The sequence below is a fragment of the Falco biarmicus genome, chromosome 8, assembly GCF_023638135.1.
Source record: "Falco biarmicus isolate bFalBia1 chromosome 8, bFalBia1.pri, whole genome shotgun sequence".
Taxonomy (NCBI): Eukaryota; Metazoa; Chordata; class Aves; order Falconiformes; family Falconidae; genus Falco; species Falco biarmicus.
In genome coordinates this window covers 25293913-25317090 of record NC_079295.1, presented here as the reverse complement: position 1 = coordinate 25317090, position 23178 = coordinate 25293913, and the positions used below count along the sequence as shown (strand labels likewise).

The 23178-nt window shown below is 36.2% G+C and overlaps 1 protein-coding gene across 2 annotated transcripts in view; it reads left to right on the top strand.

Annotated features, from left to right (window-relative positions):
* SLC4A10 (solute carrier family 4 member 10) overlaps positions 1–23178 on the top strand; it is a 162041-nt gene that overhangs the window by 10991 nt on the left and 127872 nt on the right. The gene's annotated exons all lie outside the window — the stretch shown is intronic.

The following is a 23178-nucleotide window of genomic DNA, read 5'->3' as shown; positions in this document are numbered from 1 at the left end:
GGTTTTGATGAAGTATCTAATGTAGGATCACAGAAAATCTGGTGGGAAAGTAGTGCTCTTGTCTTGAAACCATTGTTTTGATCTTAAAGTTTAGAAATTATGATTCCAGAAACGGTCTGGTTTTTAGAACAACTTGTGTAGAAATTTGGAGTAATGTTTCAATGACAATGTCAGGAAAAGGTGATCTCTACAAAACCAGTCCTTAGGGACTCTTAGGCTACTCAAATTGCTAACTGTGGCAGTCATCAGAAGTTATTAATTATTTCATGCTTATTTATTTGTGTCTATCTGTTCTCCCTTGACTTGCATACAAAGGATGGCCGTATACAAAAAACTGCTGTGAGGTAGGTAGTGTAAGAGCTTTCTCTGCTGATTCCTCAGTTGCTTGTGCTGACCTTACACAAAGGGTAGCTTGATAAAATTGGGATAATCTGCTTTGTGCTCTGCATCATGTAAGAATAAACAACGGTAGTTTATTACAGCATGGATAAGATGCTGTAAACAAGCCACCAATTTTAGGTGGTTGTATTTTTTGTTCATGTGTTTAGGCAAAAAATTGTGTGAATCTTTTGAGATGAGGACCGTATTTTTGTTCTGGTGGATGCAGGGTCTGTTGTGAATGGGTCCTGCTCCACGTTCTGGAGCTCGGACAGTACACATATGAATAACAAACTTGTTTAGTGGCTTGATTGCAAACAAATAGATTTCTGGCAATGCAAACCCAATAGAGTCTACTTCTTTTCTCTAGTTTGTTACACTCCTGATTGCTCATGGAAATTACTGAGCTACTGCAGCATAACAGTTATGACTGTAATCACATAAAGTGCTTGCTGTAAGAGTGCAAATAGTAATAAATTGTGAACGGACAGAATTAAAAATACCTCTTAGTTTGTGCTTATATTCTGAATTTGGTGTGGCTTTTTAAAAGACTAATAAAAGTTTTAATTTTCTTGACACAACAAATAACAAATCTTATGCACGGGGGAAGTGCTGTTTTATGGATATGAAATTAAAAAATCGTAGAGGATTATGATTAATCTCACTCAAATACTGTAACCCAGAGGCTGTTATTCTTCTATCTGCTATACTTTAATCTTTGAGTATGAAAATTTTCATTTCACAATGATTGCAGAAATAACTATTTATATAGTACTTCCATTATGAATGTTCATTTAAGAGTAAAAAAAGTCATTAAAATGAGTTTGGCAAGATTGTCTTGAGCAAAACCAAAAGAACTGATAAATGGTCTGTGCAAACTGTAATACAGTATTATTAATGCTTTATAGTTATAGTACAGGTTTTAATAACTCACTACTAAGAGTGGGTTTATTTCTGCTACTAATAGTATTATTTCCCTATATAAACCATGATTTATAATTGAGTAATATAGGGTTGGGTTTTTTTGTTTTCTTTTGTTTTTTTCAGTCCATAATGTAACTGATTATTTTCCTGCTAACATTTAGTATTTTTCCAGCAGGCTTTCTTGTATGTTAAGAAAGGGTGTGGTTTTTGTGCCTGTATATATGCAAATATTAAAATTATTTCATTCTAACAAGAATATTTTTTAAAACTTCTGCATGGTGGCAAATACTCATTTCCATTAAATGTTTTCAGCTTTCAAGAAATACAAGACTAAGTAAATTTTCCTTTGGTTTTATTATCAATACTGTGGTTTAGAACTAGTATTTAAACCTAGGCTTTGTTCTGAGATGGCAGGTGCTCAGTATTTCCTAATGACCAAACTTCAAGGCACTAAAATCACGCTGAGATTTATTACAATATTTTAGGCATTAATGCGGCTTCCAACAAGTGTTTAAAAATGTTTGCAGTGTTAGAAAAAAACCAAACTCCAGTCTTTTTCCTTTGCTTGTTTGCAATAGTAAGGCAACTCAACCCAGTCAGCAGTGGGATTCCTTCACCAAGTCTCAATTTTCAAGCTTTTCATTTTAGGTGTCTTGATTGTAGGGATAGGAATACAAGTGCTGGGAAAGTTTCTATCAATTGGAAGTGCTAAGATTACCGATGTGTTAGGAACATGAGCGATCCAAGATGTGCATGTAAATTGAGAATACACAAAATTAAAAAGAAAATTCAGTATCAAATGATTATTGTCAACTTTTATGTTTCTGCTGTAATCCTGTAATCTTGTAGCTTCAACACCAAGAAAAAACCCTGTATTCTAGATCTTTATTTAAAAGGTATAAATAAAATAGGCAAGCGTTTAGCTGTCATGGTGGGGATGGAAAATATGGAAACATCAGACCTGATAATCCGGGAAGCAGAAATCATCCTTTGTGTGCTGCTTTTAAAATCTCATCTTTTGAGCCAGTCTTTTGATTTTTACATGCTATTGCTGGCTCTCAGTATCCTTTTTCTGTAACAAATTCCATCTCTCCCTAGCATGGTTTTCTCTATGTTGTTTAGGATGCTCGTTGTCCAGGTTGTGCTCCTTTTTGGTGCTCTGCTCTACACAGACACTTCCTCCTGCACTTCTGTTGCTTGTTTCACACAAGTGTGTGCCTGTGTTTACAGGGAAGAGAGAGTTAAGTGGCTGCTGATGTAGACTCAATATAAAACAATCCTTTCAGAGCTTCTGCATATTTTTTTCTTTCTTCAAGAAAATATGAGGAATACTAAATGTTATCTGACGCGTCCGCAGCTTTCATGTGGTAGTGACAGTCACCATCTGGAATGGTCTCAGATAAGGTCACTGATGTGCTGGCAGTCTGAGATTGAGCTTTCCCTAAGCTTTCAGTTTCAGGTCTGTAAAGTCTGGATCATATTTTGAGGTTATCCCATTCAGCATTTCTTGACTAGTGGGGAAATAGTTTCTGTTCAAATTGAAGCTATGTAGATAAGGAGTTGCTCTGGAAATGTGGCGATTTAGGAGACAGAAGATGTGATACCATGAAAAACAAAGAAAAAAGTGAATACAGAATAAATCCTAACTATTTCATTATAGCAGAAATAGTAATTTTCAATAAAATTAACAAGCACTAAGTTAAGAACAAGAGAGAAACACTTTTTCCACAAAGTATAGAGTTCAAGTGCAAATCTTAAAGTGATGTGGGATATTGTGGAAGCTGTAAGTGTAAATAGGTTAAAAAGGAATTAGGTAACTAAGCACAATGGTCCTAATTCAACAGATGCAATCATCAGCTTAGGAAAACTTTAAACTGCTGATTACCAGAAACTGGGACTGAATAGCAGAGGAAAGACCATTTGCTAGTTCCCTTTTTTTTCCTTGTACTGTAAGAACCAAATAGTGGGGCAGCCTGAGACAAGATACTGGATTTCAAAGACTTCTGCAGTTCTGCTTTTGCTTTGCTTCCTGGGGTCTATGAAATAGGGTTTATCATTGTTAGCTTCACAGTGACAGGTTAAGTCTCAGATGTTTTTGTGGAAAGAGAAATAATTCTCTTTGGTCTTACCAATGACTTGTTCATCTGTAGATGGGATCATTTAAAAATAGCAGCTGATCCAAAATGAGTTGGAGTTGCCCATGCACTGTATTTACTTGTGGCAAAGAGTTGATTTTCTTTCTGATCAGTTACATTTTTTGTTGGATTGGATACTTCAGGAGAAAGATGTTCCTGACAGAGAGGGGTCCCAAGTGTAGGAAAACATAGCACTTGTCAAACATTTGCTGTTTTAGTGGTGGGCAACAATGACCTGGGAGAGATCTGTCAGACTATGTTCCTGCTGAATTCAGTAGCAAAGGAAGAGGAACCTTGTTCTGCTCTGCCCATGCATTCCTGTTTTCTTGCAAGCAATGAGCCATCTATATGTGGACATCTCACAGGCTTGTGAACTGCGGTCCTTCCCCAGAGCACCTCCCTTTGCTGAATTTCTGGAGTTCTGTTAATGTCCTATCTCTGGATGTCATCACAGGTCTGATTTGTTTAATCCAGATTGCTTTCAAGAAGTTTCAATGATCATTGTGAGTGTGTTGCCCAGCAATTTGTAGGCTACATCTTGGCAGGACATGCCTAGTACTTGCTTTTTACAATGGGCAAATAGTTGTATCTTCTTTTACAGATTCAATTACGAACTTCAGAGGAGGCCACAAGGCTGCCACTGAGCCAGGAAGTCATTGAAGGAGCTGATGATGGATGCCAAGTGCTTTCAATTTAATTGTATTAATGACAGATTTGGATTTTGCTTGGTTGATTCATTTGGTTACCAGCTGTGTGTAATTCAACTGATGGGCCCTAGATGGTATCTTGTTTGTCTCTCTGCTGCTGCTCTGCATACTTTCTTTGCATCTTTATTGTGTGCTTTGGCAAACAAAGAGAGCTCATTGCCTGGATGATAGCAACACATGGCAGTTGTACAACATCATAGCATTTCTGGGAGTTACAAAACTTGTTGGTTTCAAAAGTCCCCACTAGTTTTGGTGTTTCAGTCTTTGGATACTGAAATGGAGATAAAGTTTTGTCTCCATTTACTGTGCAATTTCATATAAGAGAGTCCTGGTCTCTAGAATCAAGGTATATAGTCCTACATGCTCTTAGTAACATCTGTTTTTCAGATGCATAAATGCTCATTATGTTGGAAATTTTTTTCCCTGATTGTTTTGACAGTATCACTGCATAAAATTTGTGGTTGTTGTTTCATACACATCTTCAGATGGATCAGGAGAGACATAAAACCAGGTTTCTAATTTACACCACTGCAAATATTTAAAAATAGCATTTAAAACAGTGTGCAGGGCTGCTAGAATAAAAATTGAATGCATTGATCTGTGGAAAAGAGATGTTTATGAAGCAGTTTCCTTGCAGAACTGGGTAAGACTAGATGCCATATTGAAACATTCTTGAGGTAGAAATCTAAGAAAATATTTTCTGTCAGGATTAAGAAATTAAGTTCTCCATTTTGGATTGTGTTATTCCTGAGAAATGAAGCCTGAACTCTATTTTAAAGGTTAGGGCTCAGGTTCAGAAGTTTAGGCTTTAAAAGGTCTCATTTTTTTATCGATATTTCAATCTCAGTCTCTGAGTTGGGATCTGATCTATAATAAAGAAATGTACAGATACAGAAATTTTTCCATACGTATTTTTTGTTCATTTGATGGTAAGACTTGGCCAAATTTTATTCAGGAATGTGCAGTGCAGTTTAACTTGATTGAAACCAGTGGAGTTGCTCAAGATTAATAGTAAAAGCTGAAAATGGGATTTCTCCCTCTCTCAGGGTATTTCTGTAGTATTTTTACAGTTTACACAAACATGTAATAGCATCCTGTTTTCATATGCTAACATCATCTTTTTCATTTTGTTTTCTGTTTTTCTCCTCTTCTTTGGTTCTCTTCTTTGTCCATTGTGCCCCACCATCAGGAGTAGATTATCACTCAGCGTGATTGTGTGTATGGTTCTGTACAATACTGGTTTTCTAATCTTAACAGCTGAAAGCTACAACTGCAGCAGTATGAAATTAACTTAGAAACTCAGGATCCTAATCACTGGGTTTTGTGCTACTTCAGCTGTCTGTGCTTTCAGCCAGCTAAACCAAGACTGCATTACTTGCAGATGTGCAAGTGTGATAGAGCTGATTGATGGGTCAATTCAGGATTCATTCAAAGCTGAGAACCCAGCTGGGAGTTGAAAAGGCAAGAAAACCTTTCTTCCACATATATGCATGGAATATATTGCAGAAGATGAGATCTAACTCTTGAAATGTAAAGGATATATACACAATTTTTCAAAGACATTTAGACATCAAAAATACATGGAAGTTCCTACTGAGATTTCAGAAAAGTGTGTAACTATGTTTGGTGTAGTATTTTCATGGAACTAGGCTCGGGCGACTTACCTGACTAAAAAAACCAAAACCCAGACAACCAACTAGCAATTAAATGCTGTTTCTGACAAAATAATGTGAAATTAACACTGAACAAATGATATATTAATAAATATACAGTCACTTAAGGAACTATATAAACATACATTGAATCCTCCTGGCTTTTAAAAACTGACCAGATCAAATATGTCTTGGTTTCTGCTTCAGTATACTTGCAGTGTTATACTAATGAATGAGAATAGGTCTCTTGGAAAATATCTAAACATTTAACTGCAAACCAAGATTAAAATAGACTATTTAACTAAAATGACCTACAAGGTCATTTAAGTAATGTTTGTATCAATTTTGTTTTAAATAGATCTGCTTTGTGTATGGCACAGTACAGAAGGACAGAACCTGGACAGAGTGCTACACAGGCAAGATGCCTGTGGCACAGTCTGCTGTACACGTGGTTACTCAAATGCTTAAAGATGCTTGTTTTTCTAGGTACCTTTTAGCTTCCATCCCCTTCAGCAATGACAAGTCTGTTCTCATACTATTTTCTTTGGGATCCCTCTAATGAGATACTTTCTGCTACTGGTTTTCATTTGGAAAAAAATTAATATTTTCTCTCATTTACTTCTTTGTATATTAAGAGGTATAAGTCAGAGGGAGCAAAGACAAGCGTAGACTAAAATAGGAGTGCAGTCTTGATCGTCCATTTGTGGCTTGAGAACATCTTCTGGATCACTATAACCAGAATAGATCAATATGACAGACTTAAAATTCTAGGTAATTAGCACCTGCATCTCATAGTTCTTATTATTTGCAGAATGCAGGGAAATTACAGATCATATTGCTGAAATATAATATCTGAATTGCTGCTATAATTTGTACTGGTGTTTCTAAAACTTATTTTGGGGATTTCTAAAAGCGAACAGGAAAAAAAGTAGAAGGACTCTGTTTTTTACCTCACAGTATTCCCTTAAAGCACAAGTGATGTAGCCACAGTTTCTCTTCAGTGGCTGTGAGAGCATTTGAACATGTGTCTCCTGCTTCCAAGGTGAATAACTGACCCACAGCAGCGAATTGCAGCTGGACCTGCTAGTGGACCTTTATGGGACCATGCAGAAGATGGGGATAACTGGTGCATTGCAAAGGTTTCATGTTGTTGTGTAATGTGTTGAAAAAGTTGCATCATAGATTACATCAGAGTTCAGGTTCTTGTTAATTTGCCCAGTTAGTTTCTTTGTAATTCATAGAACTTCATCCAATTACTGTCATAATGGAAGGAATCTTCCTTCACTGAAATCTTAGAGTATAATTGAGTGCTTTCTGTACATATCAACCTGTAAGGTGGTTTTTTTAATGTTTTTTTTTTTAAATTTATTTTGTGTTTACTGAGTTTTTTGTTATGTTTCTTGTTGGCAGGTTTTTGTTACATAAGGGAGGTGTAATAGTGTAACTGTAATTTTTAGAGTAGAGAGGCTTTAGTTAAACAAGACCACGTTGCAGAATTTTGTAACAGTGCATGGTTTTGCTGATCTACTGGGGGATCTTTGATCTACATACACTTGATTTGATTAGGATCACAGTCTTCAGTTAGAGTTGTCTGTAAATATTTTTGAAGAACTTGGATCATGGGCTGGGGATGCTCAGAATGGCCTAAATGAGGATAATCACAGACAGCTGGCAAAAAAAGGGGATTGCACCCATGCATCATCAGTTGCATTGAATTACGGTAACATATCTAGATAGAGAAAATGTAATACTTTGTAGTCAAATTTTTAAATGGAAGGAAGAGGAAGTATTTTGAAGTTACTAGTATATACCTTTTACATGCTTATCATGTTCCTAGGTTTATTTTTTTAACTGATACAGTTTTTTTGCTGTTCATAATTTGACACCAGTTTATTGACTGTAGTTTCAAATTAGGAATGAAACATTGGCATTTACATAGGGAAAATTTGGTCATTTTCCTAGCATAAATACCAAGGCTTTCTAAGAAAAAACCTTCACATACTGAAGGATTACGTTCACTTAAGGAGTCAGAATTTTCTTCCACTAGTTATGATTGGAAAATGGATTGATAGTCTTTCTCCCTCTGGAAAAGACTTGTTAAAGCTGAATGATATAACGTTTCTGAAAATAGGGCAAGTCTTGTTAGAATAAATGACAAAAAATGTAGTGAAAGACATATATCATCTGAATAATGTATTTTTGCTTGGAGGCTTACTTATATTTAGTCTATGTGTTATAAATATCACAGTTGTAATTTTTCAGTAGAATAATAACAGCAGTAATTGTTCTGATACACCAGTAACAGAGATTTTGGCATATTCCCCAGCACCCTGTTATAAAATCTAGGTGATGAAATATGAAGATGGAGATTTTTTTTAATGTTGCCTAAGTGGTTTTGATGCTTATTAATTTAATGACATCTGAAAATCTCCAGAATATATAAATTTATTCCCTTATTTTTACATTTTATTTATGACCATTCAAAAATACTTCCTAATTTAATTTTTTTCCTGAAGTTGTGAAGCCTCATGTAAATCCTTGTAGCAGTTTTTTTCAATTTCCATTTTCTTGTCTTACTGACAAGATTAGGTTTGTTTTCTAAGTCGTGTCACCTATCAAGGAAGATGTTTCTCTTCTTATGTGGTTATCTCCTGCTAAGGAATAAACAAAGAAACACCTGCTTGATTATTATTTGACTGAGTCTTTTTACCTGATTCCTTTAGGCCAGAAATGTTCTTACCCTTTACAATTAAAAGCTAATTTAGCTGTGAACCATTATCTGGGAAATAGATAAGATTAAAGAGGATATTTACTTCCTGGCAGTGCAGGGGATTTCTTTATTGTTTCTAGCAATTGTACTAGCAAAGAGTCAGCTGTTACCTTGTATTTTGTTCTGGCATTTCTGGGTGTCTGGAAAGTTGCGTTTTCAATTTTGTATTAAATGAAACTAATTGATGGGTTCCACAGTGTTTAATATTCTTGTTTGAAAATTCTTGGTGAAGCTTAACTTGAATTTTAAAATGGAAAACTTATTAAAGTTGTTTTGAATTATGCCTGCTTAAACCACCCTAAATCATTCTCCTCAACCCTCAGTTTAAATAGTACTTTGTCATCATCTCTCCTTAAACCTTTTAAGCTTTATGTTTGTCATCTCTTCTTTTATAAATGAACTATTTGTTGAACTTAACTGTCTGGATTTCATGAAACTTATGGGGAGCATTTGAATACACATCTGTTTGCCTGCTTAAGCTCTTTAAGCCATATTCAAAAGATGAATTTTAAGAAATTAAATCCTGACCTACAGTCTAAATTATTCAGATTTGTAAAATGCTTTTAGGACACTTAAAACCAGTTAGCTGTCAAAACCACAGGTATTGGTAAAACACGGACAGAAATGGAAGTGGGAATGATCTGTCCTTTCCCTGAAAGAATATTTGCTACATTTTGAATTTTTGAAGAAATACTGTAATGCTTTTCTTCTTAGTACCTGAGCTCCTTGCAAGGGTAATGTTATGTTATTGTTTCTCAAAAGTAGAATCATCATTGTTCTTTCATCTGTTTAATTTGTTGCAGAAAGTATGCTACGTAATGGTGAAGACACACTCCTTGTTGGATTTCCTGGGTTCTTCTCGTTAAGGTGATTTTGAAAATGAAACAACAATTATTTTGCACAGCTGAGCAGTAAAATGACCACTCATTGCATTTTAGTTTCTGTATCACAGAAAACGCACCAGGGTGTAACCAATGGAATTGGTTCAGATTCCACTTTTTGTGTATCTACAGTGCTTTATTAAGTCAATGCCCTTGTTTGAAAATAACTGTATGCATAATTGGTCTTGCTAGTAATGAATCCTTTGCAGTTAACTGTGTAAAGTGCAGGGAGAAAGGACTGGAAAGGGTGTGTACGCCCAGGGAAATGCTGGGCCTGTAGAGCTACATGAACCCTTGGTAGAGCAGTTACTTGTGTTTGGTATTCGTGCGTTACAGAAACGTGTTACAGGAAATGTTGCAACTTTCTCCTGACAAAAGCTCTGCAGTTCCAATGCTGTGAATTCTTCTGGAGGGCAAACCATAATAATAATAATAAAAAAAGCTGGTTCTTTAGACACCTCAGTTAATTTTTAGGGTAAGAAACTTTAAACAATGGTTGTGGTTCTTGTGAGTTTGAGTGTAACTTACGTTAATATGGTCTGCCCTGCATACTTAGTGTGTTATCCTCTCTAAGCAGGTATTTGTTAGTGCTGGGCAGTGGCATGGTATGTTCTTGAAGGAAGTTTACTGGAGACTAAATTTTCTCAGAAAGGTCATAACTAGGGAGAGGTGAAAGACCTTGCAAACTGAGTACTCAGAAGTTGGTGTTAATAAGCTTACACTTAAGCGGTGAGCATTAGGGATAATAATGTTTGTGAACCTCGTGGCCCCTTGTGAGTTTGAGCCGTTTCCAGCGGCTCTCTTCAGGCCTTGCGTGAAGGGTGGTTGCCATCTTGTTGTGGAAAAATGTGGTAGGGCAAAATTTGCAAATTTGATGTGCGTGTTTTTGACGGTGTGTGGATAAAATACACCCAGAACTGAAGGCAGTTTTGCCACAGCAGCATGACACTGTGCCTCTGCTGACTGTGTCTGCTCAGGGGAAGCTCTGCCTGGCCGGAGTAGGCCAGGGCACGCATACACTGCCTGGGCCAGCAGCTGGTGCATTGGCTCATCTAAAATCACCCATGTGTCTGACATTTGACAGGACTAAAGCTTCCAGGTTGTCTGGGCATTTGTGTGAAGGTTTTGGCCTTCATTTTCAAGTGCAGACTCCTGACCTTGGTGAAGGTACTGGTGCTCAGTGCCAAGGGTCTGCGTTGGGTGCCTGAGTGCTGGCCTCCTCCCACAGCTCCCTGACCCTCTCCTGTGGGAAAACAGTGGCCATACTCATGGCTTTCATTGTGTCTGTGGTTCAATGGTTAATACAATTATGCAGGACATGAGGAGTCTCGGGTTCTACTCTTGCCCCTTTTTGAAAAGGATAAACCCCTGTTTCTGCCATCCCTGTAAAGTGTTGCAACTGTGAAGCGGCTCTCTCCTCTCCCATTGCAGCCATTTTGTAGAGGTGTGGGAAGAAAGTGTCCAAATCCTTTCAGGTGGAGAGAAGAAGGAGACCTATATTTCCCGTATTAAAGTGGAAAAAACAAGGGTGTATGGCATTACAGTATTGCTAGAAAACAGAGCAGCGGTCATCTCTATTTCAGATGGCATTGGATGTGCGTTTTTCAGAGAAAGGTGAGGAGACCCATGTGAGGTGAGACCAACACCTGAGGCCAGGTCCTGGCTGGTTTAGGCTTTGGTTAGGCATTGACTGACTTTGCCCTGTTGATGTCTCACAGCAGAATTTTAGTCACAAATGGAACTTTAATATATATATAAAAAAAGGGGGGACACATGATGACTCTAGGCCTTGGTGGCTGCTGATGTGTCTGGATTGTTATCTGTTTGTATGTTTGTGTGTGTGGGTTTTTTTTTAAAGCTTAAGACTTGCTTTGAATTCATCTAAATTTTGATTGTGAGTACAAGATTCCCTTTCTGAGTCTATCTTCCTTAGTCTTTTCTACTAGGTTTCATTTTTTAATGACTGAGTAATAATATCCAAAACGTGTGCTGCTGAGCTTAAAAAATAAAGTGGTTGCATTTGTCCTGAGTAGTTTGCTATTGCCAACATCTGTCATCTTTGTGATATAATTATTGCAGTTGTATTCTGAAAAAGGTACGTGCCTTTTTTTTATTGAGAGCACTAACTAGGTTTTCTTTTTTCTTTCTAATAACATGTACATCAAAATGCTTTCTTGGTTTGGTCATGCCCTTTCAAATTAAGTGAAAAGTGGAGGGATAGGATATTAAATGAAAAAAAAGAAGTTTTAACGTAAGCTTATAGCATGTTTTAATTGTTTGTAGAACATTACATGGGCTTTATTCTCAGCACCATACCTATGTATGTGTATTTCCTACCAATATTTGCCCCATGTAAGTAGAAGTTTAATTAATAATTTCTTGCTTCTCAGTTGTTTTTCTAACCAAAACATTTAATATAAAAGACTTACTCTCAATTTGCATAAAATAAATGTAAAAACCTGGGAAGAATCTTTACCTAGTACAGGGAGAACAGATAACTTGTGCAAATAAAATCAGATTTTTGCCATTTTGTTGTGTTGTTAATAACAACATCAATTGCTTCCTACAATCTGAATATGTAAAATGCCCTGTGACAGCACATTGTTTGTGGGCTTTGAAATGATACTTTCTTTGTCAGAGGGCCAGTTCCTTTGGTATGTATTTCCTCTGTCACCTGAGGCTGTTTTTCCAACACGTACCACATGTGATTTTTTTTCTGCTTTCTGAATAATCAGCTTTTCCTTTTGCTCATTAAGCATAAAAATACAGCCAAGGTATTAACACAATACAAGGTATTAACAGTGACCAGTCTCTACCAAATACTAAGTTCTTTCTATTACCTAATTAATGTACTTTAATTAGTTCACTACATTTAACGAACGTATTATGTAAAACTCAACATTTTCTACCTTCAGGATAACCATGACATTCAATCTCATGTGTCAGACTGGACTGTATGAATAATTAATGCAATCTGTATTTATTAATGTAGCGTACGGACTAGCTTGACATACTGGGTGGAGGGGTGGTGCTCTACGTGGGGGGTCAGGCAGTAGCGTGCTGGGAAAGGAGCTGGAGGAGCACCCTGGGAGGGCTGGCCTGTGGGGAAAAGAAAGGGTGACCCTGAACAGAAATGGGGACCCTGCTGATGCCAGGTGTCCTTGACCCTGTCCAAGGTCCTGCACTGGGACGAAGCAAAATAAATCCCTGACTTCTGCTTTTTGTGCCTTTCACCTCCTTTCATTGCTTTGCTGGTAGCACTGGTTCAAATCAGAAGTGCATAATAACAATAGCAACAGTAATAGTTCATTTAAAACACAGTAATGTATTTCTTTAAAAAACCCCTGCACTTGAGCTATTAAAATCAGGAGAATAACTGTTGAATACTTATTTTTTAAGCTGCTTGAAAAATGAATTTTAAAAAGAACCTGCTATTTTAATACTTCTGCCTGAACTTCTGTATGTCTTGGGGTATGAGAAATAAAATCATTTGTGAGTGTAAGTATGAAACTGCAAAAAAGGTTGAGTTGAATGGAAATAGATCTTTCTCTTGTCATGTCAATGTATTTTCTGTTTTCTCTGACCAGAATGGCCTTTTGTGCTTGGTAACATATGAGAATTTTTGGCTTTCTGAACATCTGAGAGGCTGGTGGTCAGCCTTTGGCATTGCCCTGTGCACTATTTGTGTGGACTGCCCACTGCTACAAAGTATCCTGTATGATGGCGACACATGAAAATGTCTCTACAAAGCTTGAAATTGTCTAGAACTTCTTTTTAGAAGACCCAAGGTACTTTTCTGGTACCAAAAGTGGTAGACGGTATAAGTTTCCATGTGGGCAGAATGCCATCTAGCTATTAACACCAGTGACTGTAAGGCTTTGCTCCAAGGTCATACTGACAACCTAGAAAATAGGCTTAGACTTTGGAATGTCAAGTTGGTAGAGGGGCTTGAGAGCATAAGCAAGGAAGAGCAATGCATTTTCTGGAAATAGATTATGATGGTGCTAGGAGTGAGACATTCAGGTTTTTACTTACAATGCATTTTTAGGCATTGTAGCCTTGGGAGACGTAATGAGGTGAGTACATGGAACATCTGACTGAACAGAGAGTTAATTTCTTCTGGTCAGACTAATTCTGTTTCTCCTAATGGTGAACATGTTTTTTGGTTTTTAAGGTGAGAAAGAGGCAACAGGCCCAGATACAACACTACCTTAAATTCAAGCTCTGGTTTGGTTTCCCTAGTCACCTTTCTCTCTTCCTTGTCAAGTGAATGAGTGGTTTCTGATGAGTTAGAACAGACTAGATATAAGTCTATAGTCTATTGACTGCTGGAGGCTAAGTGAAGTAGGAAAGTATTTTTAAAAAAATGAAACATGTATGAGAATTTTTATGATATGGTCTGAACTGCTTTTCTTGGCTCAGAATGCAAATTACTGTCTTTACATTAGCATGAACTATTTCTATTGCATTTATTTTAAATACTTCTGCTATCAAGTGCGAGTTTTGTAATCTTTTGTTGCCAATTACTTTCTTGAATGAGTTATTTATAGGAATTAATTTTATAGCTGTGGTATTTGAAACAATTTGAGGTAAACTGGCTTTGCGTGAGTTGTGTGAGTAAGAATTGTAATAATGAGGAAGAATTTATGAAATAATAGATGTCTTTCATCACTTTGCTACCAGGTGGGTTCTGGCTGCCATATATTTGTTTTCAAAATAATTTTGTTTTCTTTGTAGGGTAGGGAGGAGGCTGAAATTGAGACTTATATTGTTCCTGGCCAGCAATTGGAAAATACTGTTGATAGTTGAAATGTTCAAAACTTTTACCAGTAGTGTGTGTCAGGTACCATATTTGAATGATTCTTTTCATGATTCTCCTTTTACATACTATTCTCCTTTGAGTTTGCACACAACGGTGAGCATGTTAAACTGCAGAACTTATTCTTAAAAACAAAAATTGGGTTGGTGACTTGATGAGGAATCATTATGTAGAAGTACTGTATAGGGATTTGAGAATAATTAGACGATTGAAATAACACAGGTGATCTTGGATTATATCTGAGGTGAAATTTGTAGTGTCATATATTATCTTGAAAGGCAGTCAAAAACTTGAAAAACAGATTTGGGAGAAGCTAACAAAAATATTATTCCTTACATGTCCTTAATGAAGTTAGAATTCCAGTTATTTAAAATTAACTCAAATCTTCATGTGTGTTTTTGTATCTTCTGCTTCACTTCTGAAAACCCTGACTTCTAGTAATTTATTTGAAATCTCTTCAAATTAATGGGTGTGTCCTTTAACATTTCATTACCTTTTGTTCTGATGTAATAAAAGTAGAAAAAAATCCAAAACTTGGAGGTCATCTGTTAGAATTCAAACAATTTATATAAAACAAGCTAGAAAATTACAATATTAAATGCTACTGTGACTAATGTCTTCATGATATTGTTATCTTGTTACAAAATTGCAAACTGCAGGCAGTTACAATTTGCATTAGTTCTCTAAGAGCTTTTTCATAGTAAACTGCATTTATTATTTTTACCTAAAAGACTTTATACCTTAAGCCAATCCAAGTACCAAATAATTTAGATTTATCTGGGTTGGTGGTGTTACAGTGTTGTGGTCCCATATTCATGTAAGTTATGTTTTAAGATTTACGTTGTCTGATACATAGGACTTTTTCACTTAGCCTTGGGTTTCCCTCCAAACTCATCTGCTTTTTTTTTTTTTTTTTTTTTTTTTTTTTTCTCACCAACTTGGAAAACAGTTTAAGCTCTCTTTAAGAGAGCAGGAGGGCCTGAAACGGCCATGCTAGTGATGGCTACACTGATGGTCACTGGAGGCAGATGAGAATAGGAAAAAAATTGTCTAATTCAGGAATCTTGTCTGCCATTGTCACTTTCTGGGGAGGTGGTCCCATCACTGTTTTTCTCCCTCTCCAAGGTAGAGGAAAAAGAAAAGGTGAAATTAGCTGCTGCTGAATTTCTCTTTCAGGACAAAAGAGGAGGTTTATTATTCTGGATATATTTAGCTGTGATAGATCTGATCATTTAGGTTTTAGACTGTCAAACAGTAGCTACATTTTGTGCGTAATGCACACAAAATCTGTCAGGCAGTCCAAGTTCATGCCATAGTTTAGGTTGATAAATGATTTACTTTCCTTGTGTGTGTATGTATATATGGTATATATATATCTCTAAGAGAGAGTGACTATGAAGAATCATGGAAATAAAAGTCTTTGCACCTTTGGCACAAAAAACCCTCCAAAACAAAAGGTAACAGTTACACAGCACCACAATGAATAGTTTTATTTAAGGGTAAAGAGTCTTTACAATGGAGCTATTCCAGAAGACCTGCTATTGCACTTCAGGTATGATAATTTCACTCTGGTGTTTGCAATGTTCTCTTTACTTAAAGTAAATAGAACTTTACTTAAATAGAACTAGTATTCACAAGAATTGACTATATTTTTTAAAATCTGTTTATCATTATAAGACAAGCATATACAAAAACACCAAACCCCTTTCAAAACCAGGAAAGTCCCTATGACTGGAATGTATTTAAGCATTACATTTATTTCATTTCAGTGTTCTTTTATCTTTCTTTGGTCTTTACACTTTTACTCTTTCACGAGTGTCTTGTACTGAAGTAGTTAGGTGAAAGGCAGTTTCAATATGAAAGAAGGCAGTGTCTGAGTTTCGAAGGTCTTGCAGGAGACTCTGTATGTTCCAATGGGCATTTTGTCCCAGTTTTCTATCTTTGAACCATCATTAGCTTTTTTTTTTTCTTGAGATCTTAATATTTTTATCTATGTCCTTGCATTATTGGGTGTCAAATTGTGTTTTATATATATATATATGCCAAAGAAATTTTTAAAGCATTTTGAATTGTTCTAGGAAATGATACCTCTTCCCCATTTTTATCCATGAATATCTGTGGATTTGTCTAGTTTATATAGTTCATATCTCCAATTTTATAATTTAATCCAGAGCAGCTTTGGGGCCTGTTCTTGGTTTGGGGGGGACTTTTTTTCTTCTCTCCTTTCTGTGTTCTTCCTACATCAACCAGAGGGGGGCTGTCCTCAACTCAGTGCCTGTTCAGGCTGTGGATGCCTGACCTTGCACGGTCATAAATAAAAAAATCTAGCTTTTAGTGAAATGTGTGCTGCTTGAATAGCTTTTCTGTGTCCCTTCCCAGAGGAAGGATGACAAGACAGAGCTGGTGCAGTTAATCTTAGCCTGTTTTCTCTCCATGTGCACCATTTTGTTAACTTTGCAAGAAAGCAAATGTTTGTTTCAGAGCTCACATTTCATAATTGATTTTGGAATCAAGTAATTGATAATTTTATTTATTATTTATATTTGGAGCTGTAGGGGTGGTAAAAATGTAATATACCAGACAGATTACTATCTAATTTTATGTGATAAGTTGTGTTTGTAAAGCACTTTGTACTATCTTGCTTTCTTCCCATCATATGGTTTTTGTAAAGACTGCTAACCTGATCCTAAGTTAGATTCTTTTAACAGCTCTTTTTTCCCTCCATTTCCTCCCTTCAGAGCAGTGGCTTTCCCTCCCAACCACTGAAATTCTTATCCCACATTACAGACTCCAAAGGGTAATAGGACCAATGTCAGGTTTGTGCTCTGATGCATACAAACCCACTTGTTATACATGACTGAAATAAGCAGGTAAAACAGCCTGGAAAATATTGGGGTAGTTTTCCTTTTGGATGAGTTTTGACTGAGTAATGTTGGCTGAAACTGATTTTTATTTATTGTAATTTTCATTCAGAATCAGTATATTTTATAGCAAATAATAAATTTTTAAGTGTAGGTGTAGATGGATTTTAAAAATATCTGTATTTGTATCTATCTATCTTACCTGTCTGTATTATATTCATGAAAATAAAACTTTCAGAGGACCATGATGCACAAATGATATGCAAATCAGCTGGTATCTGGGGGTTCGCAAAGTTATTCAGATGTTCTGCCTGCTTAGAAGTATAGGTAAACTAACGAGGAGTGTACAGCTGAGTTTGTATTCAAAGTAACAGTATGCCAATATTTTTATATACAGTGAAGAAACTTGCCTGAACCTGTCTTCTGCCTATTTTTCCCTTGTTTGAATTGAAGTAGAGTTTTGTCTGATTTAGAGCTAGTTCTGAATATGTTGTAATTGGACATAATCTTTTTAGAGTTCTTCCTTTAAGAAAAATGGCTGGGTTCTCTGCTCACAATGGATGTATCCGTGTCGAAGCTCAGCAATGTGTCAGGGTAATTCTCTACAGCTCTACACAGATTGAAAAGATTATTGAAGAATGCACAGGCACTTTTTTGTGCTAAGTCTGAAATAGAAGGGTCTAAATCCCCAGTGGGTAGAAGTTATATAATCTGGTGATGCTATGCTGATTTATGCCTCTTGAGAGTTTGCCTGCAGCAGAAGCTGGAGGTGATGAGAAGAGATTGGATGAGAGAAAGACCATCCAGGAAAAATTCATCAAATTTGTCATTCTTGAAAGGACCATCATAACATATGGTAAGGCATATCATTTACCTCAGGCTCGGAGGAAAACGATTTCTGCTAGGAGAATATTAATTTTATTTCTTACAGGATCAGCTGACAGGGTAGGCTTTCTCCTGGCTGGTCTTCCCCTTCTGTTTTCTCTAAAAGGAAGGATGGAAGCTTGGAAATGTCTTATCTGTAGCAGACAAGCAAGCTGGCATTTTGCCATCATTTTCTGCTAGCAGGGAGGATAATGGTAATTATATGTCAAAATGTAACATTTCTCTTCTTTGAAAGGGAACTTTTTAATGCAAAATATTTAGAAAAGTCAGCTGTATTCTGAGGCGGGTAAGAAGCTAGGATTAGTGAACTGTCAAGTTTTTCTTAAGAAAAGGGAGTTTTTCTTCCCCTTCAGGGCCAAGGGAGAGGTGAAAAGGATGGAAAGAAAGAAAGGTATGAGGTGTGCAATATAACTAGGCTGCAACTTTAGTATTGTGTAATATTTGGGAGATCCTTCAGTAGCAGCATCGGCTGTCCTGCTCTTCCTTCTGTGTTAAGGCTGGTAGCACTTGCTTTGCTGCAGTATTCCAGCATTTTTGATTAAATTGATAATTCTTTTTTTATTAGGAAAATAAATTTATGTTGTGCTGTACAACATGGAGTCCAAATTCCATAATCACCTTTTTGAGGAAGGGAAAATGTTTTCCTACAATCATGTGTCCCTGATGGTTGCAAGTTAAGCTCTTAGTTAGCCATGTCCTTAGTCAGTTCATGAAAGGAGGAAGGTTTTCCCAGCCCATGGCACTAGTTACAGTACTGTTGAGATGCTTAAAAAGATAGAAAGCTTTGCTTTCTTTGAAGTCAGAAAAGGAAGGCATCGTCATTTTAAATATAACTATTTCACCTTCTGGACACACATCTAAAATTTATCATTTCAGTCTGATTTTACCTTTTCTAGAATACATGATTTAGATAAGTACAGTTTTGCTAAAAAAAAAATAAAAATAAATGTACAATTTCAAACTTTGAGGAGATATTGTACTCTTCTGTACTTTTCCAAGAACAAACATAAGCAACCATTTCTTACGTGCTCTGTAAGTGTAGGATTGTTCCTCAACAGTCTGAGAGAAAGGAGATGTCTGCCTTCTCCTACATTATCTTCTGGGAAATGGATTGCCAGATTTTTGAAGGTAAAATACTGGATAGAAATCTTCCTTTCTTTACATTGTTTTAAAACTGTTTATTATGCATTTATTCTGATTTGTTGGCAACATGTAGTGCGGTGATCTGAATTGTCAGGGCCCAGCCTGAGGTACAAGCTTGAGTTTTAGTGCTAGGATACAGCAACACTGACAGTAGGGTATTTGGAAAGGTGGGTTTTGATACAGCTACATTAACCGTTAGGCAGAATTGGAACCAAGTAGTTGATTTGCAAATTTTGACTATGCAGCCATTGCTCATGTCTGCCTCTGCTCATTTCCTATTGTGTTTTATAAATGTTTTGAGTTTCCTTTAACTACAGTCATGGTTATCCACAGATGAGCTGATTAGACTTACGTAACGCCTGTTGAAATAATCACAAAAGGAGTCTTTGAACAGTATCTCATTTGAGAGAATGTAGTATGTCCATAAATTATAACAAGTTTTTGCTGAATTAATAAATTTAAACTTCTGTTTTTTGAACGGTTTCCCTTTTTGTCTAGAGAAGGGTATTTACACTTAGTAACAACCCCCCACCCCCCTGCCTCTTCAATGATTTCATGGGAGAATTAAATAAAAGATATGTATGTAGACTACAGAAAGGTAATAGAAACAGTCCTGTCATTAGGATTAAAGGAGAGTGGGCTATCGTTAATTACTTTTGAGCTTATTCCACTCAAGTACAAATATATTTTTTAATCTGTGTTGATCTGAGCAATCAGCTGAAACTGATGAATTATTCTGGTTAAGTTTCTGAGCTATTTATATTGTTAATATTGTTCTATGTATTGAGACAAAAGCTTAGTGTCTTCAGAATAGGAGAAACCAACGATTATAGAGTTGGGTTTTTTTGCTTTTTTTTTTTTTTGATTCAGAGTTCTAAACTTATTTCCAATCACTGTTGAGCCCCAGGGCAATGTCCTGGTTTTCCTTGGGTCCTGCTTTTGGTACCAGTTTTGCAGTACCTTAAGTTTCTGCTTTTTTCCTCTTCACTTTCCTATATTTTTACAATTGTCTCATGTAGAAATATAGGAGTGAAAGGCACACTGTTGGTCTTTGAGGTTGATTTCCTGCTCTTGCAAATCTTCAACCTCTGATAATTAAAACACTCCAAACATTAATGACTACTTAGCATGGATTTCTGCCTGTTCCAGAATTGTTCTTTTACTTGAATATTTTTTCTTTTTCCTTGGCAATTCTGTTTTGATATGTACACAGATCTCCTCCTTAGTCTTTTGTTTGTTAAGCTAAACAAAGTAGATGTTTTCAGTTTCATCTCAAAATTTCCCTGACCATTGTAGAAACCTTTATCTCTTGCAGTTTGAATTCCTTTTTTAGGTGTAGATGATCAGAATCAAGAACAATAAGATGTTAACAGAGCTTCATGTTACTGCATTAATGGTAATGTCTATGTGCTAGAGGCATCTTCCCTGATAATTTTAAAATTTAATTTCCATTTCCATAGGGACATCATGTTAGTAGCTCATAATTACTCTGATCAGCTTTGTCCCCACAGTTTCATCTATTGTAATTTTCACCTGCTGAGCTCTCAATTCTTACCAGAAACTTCATAATCTATAAGTTCACATCTTTGCATTTTGCATTATTTTACGCCAGTTTTATTCTTGTGCTCCTAAAGGTAATCCATGTCTTCCTGGTGATGTTTCATTCCTTATATATTAGCAGTGCTTTCCAATATCAGAAATTTTTAAACAAATCCAAACTGTGATTTTTGGTATCATTCATACTACTTATGCTCTGGTCATTAATAATAATATATAGCAACACTGCCCCCCCCCCCCCCCCCCAAAAAAAAAAAAAAAAAAAAAGTGCTGCTGAGGACTATGCGTTAGTATTGTTCTTTCAGCTCTTCTGGTATAGTGCAACATCACCTCACCTTACTTTTACAGTCTGCAATATCTTTCAGTGATGTCAAATGTTCTCTATCATGATCATTAGTACTAGCAAACATGACTTTATTTTAAAAAGTTGAGTGACAGAGCTTCTGTTGTTTGCTCACTGACTGCTTAGGTCATGTCTTTTGGATATGAAGTGTGTGATAGATTCAAAGTGACCATTATTTAACCTTGCATAATCTACAGGAACTCTGAATTTGCTTTTGTCTTTTTTTATTCTTTCTTTTTTCCAAGAAAAATAAAATAAAAGCAAACTATATTTGTGAATAATGCTTTTGTACGGTATAAAGTAATACTTGTTGATATTCTAAAGGAATGGATTACCAGATTTTTGCTTTAACATCTGTCAGAATAAATATCTATACTTTATAAAATAGTATTGTATTTATGCCCTCTCTCTGTTTTAATGTTGCTAATGAAATGTTAAAATTTTCAGTTTTTCAAAATAGTAATTGTATTGCCATGAGGAAAAATGTGGAATAACTTCTGGGAAAAGATTCCACTAGCTGGGACAATATGCGTGAAGAAATACCTGTATATTTCTGAGGGCATTTAGAATTTGTACTGAGATCTTAACCTAACTCAGGAAAATAGTCTCCTGTTTTGTCTTTTGCTAGCTCTTGAATTCTTCAAATGTCCAGCTGGGGGAGAGGTTATGTACTCTTTGTGAGCAGAAGCTGTTAAGTGATGTTTCTGACAGCTGTGGTTATAGCTCCTAGCTTTGTGTTTTTCACTGTGAGTGGAGATCATCATGTAGTACAAGATTTGCAGAGAGAAAGCCTACATAATATTTATGAAAGGTGGCTTGACAACATACATTTTTTATTTGATCACTTACTGTTTTGCTGGCCTTCATATCCTAGCTAGGTGGCTTGTGAGGACTTGGAAGTGGTTGACAGCAATTTATAGATGCAAGGTTGTATCCCCTTACATAATTTTTAATAGCTACTTCTCAGAATATAGTTTGCAGAACTGAGTGTTTGCATAGGTGTAAAAAACAATATTTGGTGTTGATGTATTATTATTATTATTTTTTAAGTTACCTTTGGAAATAAAAATACTACCTTGTAGATACTCCTATTTCATACTGATGCAGAGAAAGCTGTTTTCCCCTTCTTTTACTGCTGAATCACCTGTCTATTTTTGACGAGTCTTTTGTCTCCTTATGTGTGTGTATTTTTATCCTGTGCACAGAGATATAGTAATATTTGCTAGGTTGAAAATTCTTAAGTTATTCTGGAAAAACTTCAAAAGTGGCAGCTTTCAAGATCACTCACAATGTTCAAAGCGGCCCCCTGACTGCCACTATCAGCAGCAGTAAAAAGACAGTGTCAGGTTGTTGGCCCTCGAGATTAACTCTCTTGGAGAATATAAAAAGGGGTGTCAGGTCTGGCCTGATCTGGTTTCCTAGTGCACTTCAAGGCCTGCTAGGCCTTCAGTGACTGGCCTCTGCTAGCCAGACGCACCACTGGAGACCATGTATGAATGTGTGGCTGAGTTCCCTTTCCTTGTAGATGTAGTGTCCTTACGTTGAGGCAGTTGCACTGTAGAAAGTGAATCAGTTAAAAATTGATAGCAGTTTCTCTCTCTAAAGGGAAATATGTGGTATTCATTGGTGAGGCCAGTTTGCTTTTATCAGTGCCATAATGTGAACAACTATAAGCCAAATTTGATTAAGTTACTCAAAAAAGCAATTACTACAACTGTATAATAATAATGTTAAACTGACAGAATAGGATCTGGGTGAATTAATTTAGAACTGTTTACATCTAGTTTCAGCTTCTGCTTATATTTCAAAGTAAAGAAGGACGTCCAAATTCATTTTAATAACATACAAGCTTGTAGTTAAATTAGGGACGATTTTTTTTTCCCAAGTTTTATTTTGTCTATAAAATATGACTGGTAGCAATATATTTCAATATGTGTTGAGGGGATGTTCCTGTGTGTTTAAGGATATGGACTGAGTGCCTCAGTACGACTTTCTTACTCTGTGAACATGACTAATTTTCCTGTGGGTCTAGAATTCAGAGGAATTATTAAATGTTAACTTCTCGCAGTTTGTTGGTGGCACTGTTTTGTCTTAGTTTGGTGAAGTGATTTTTTGTTTGTCTG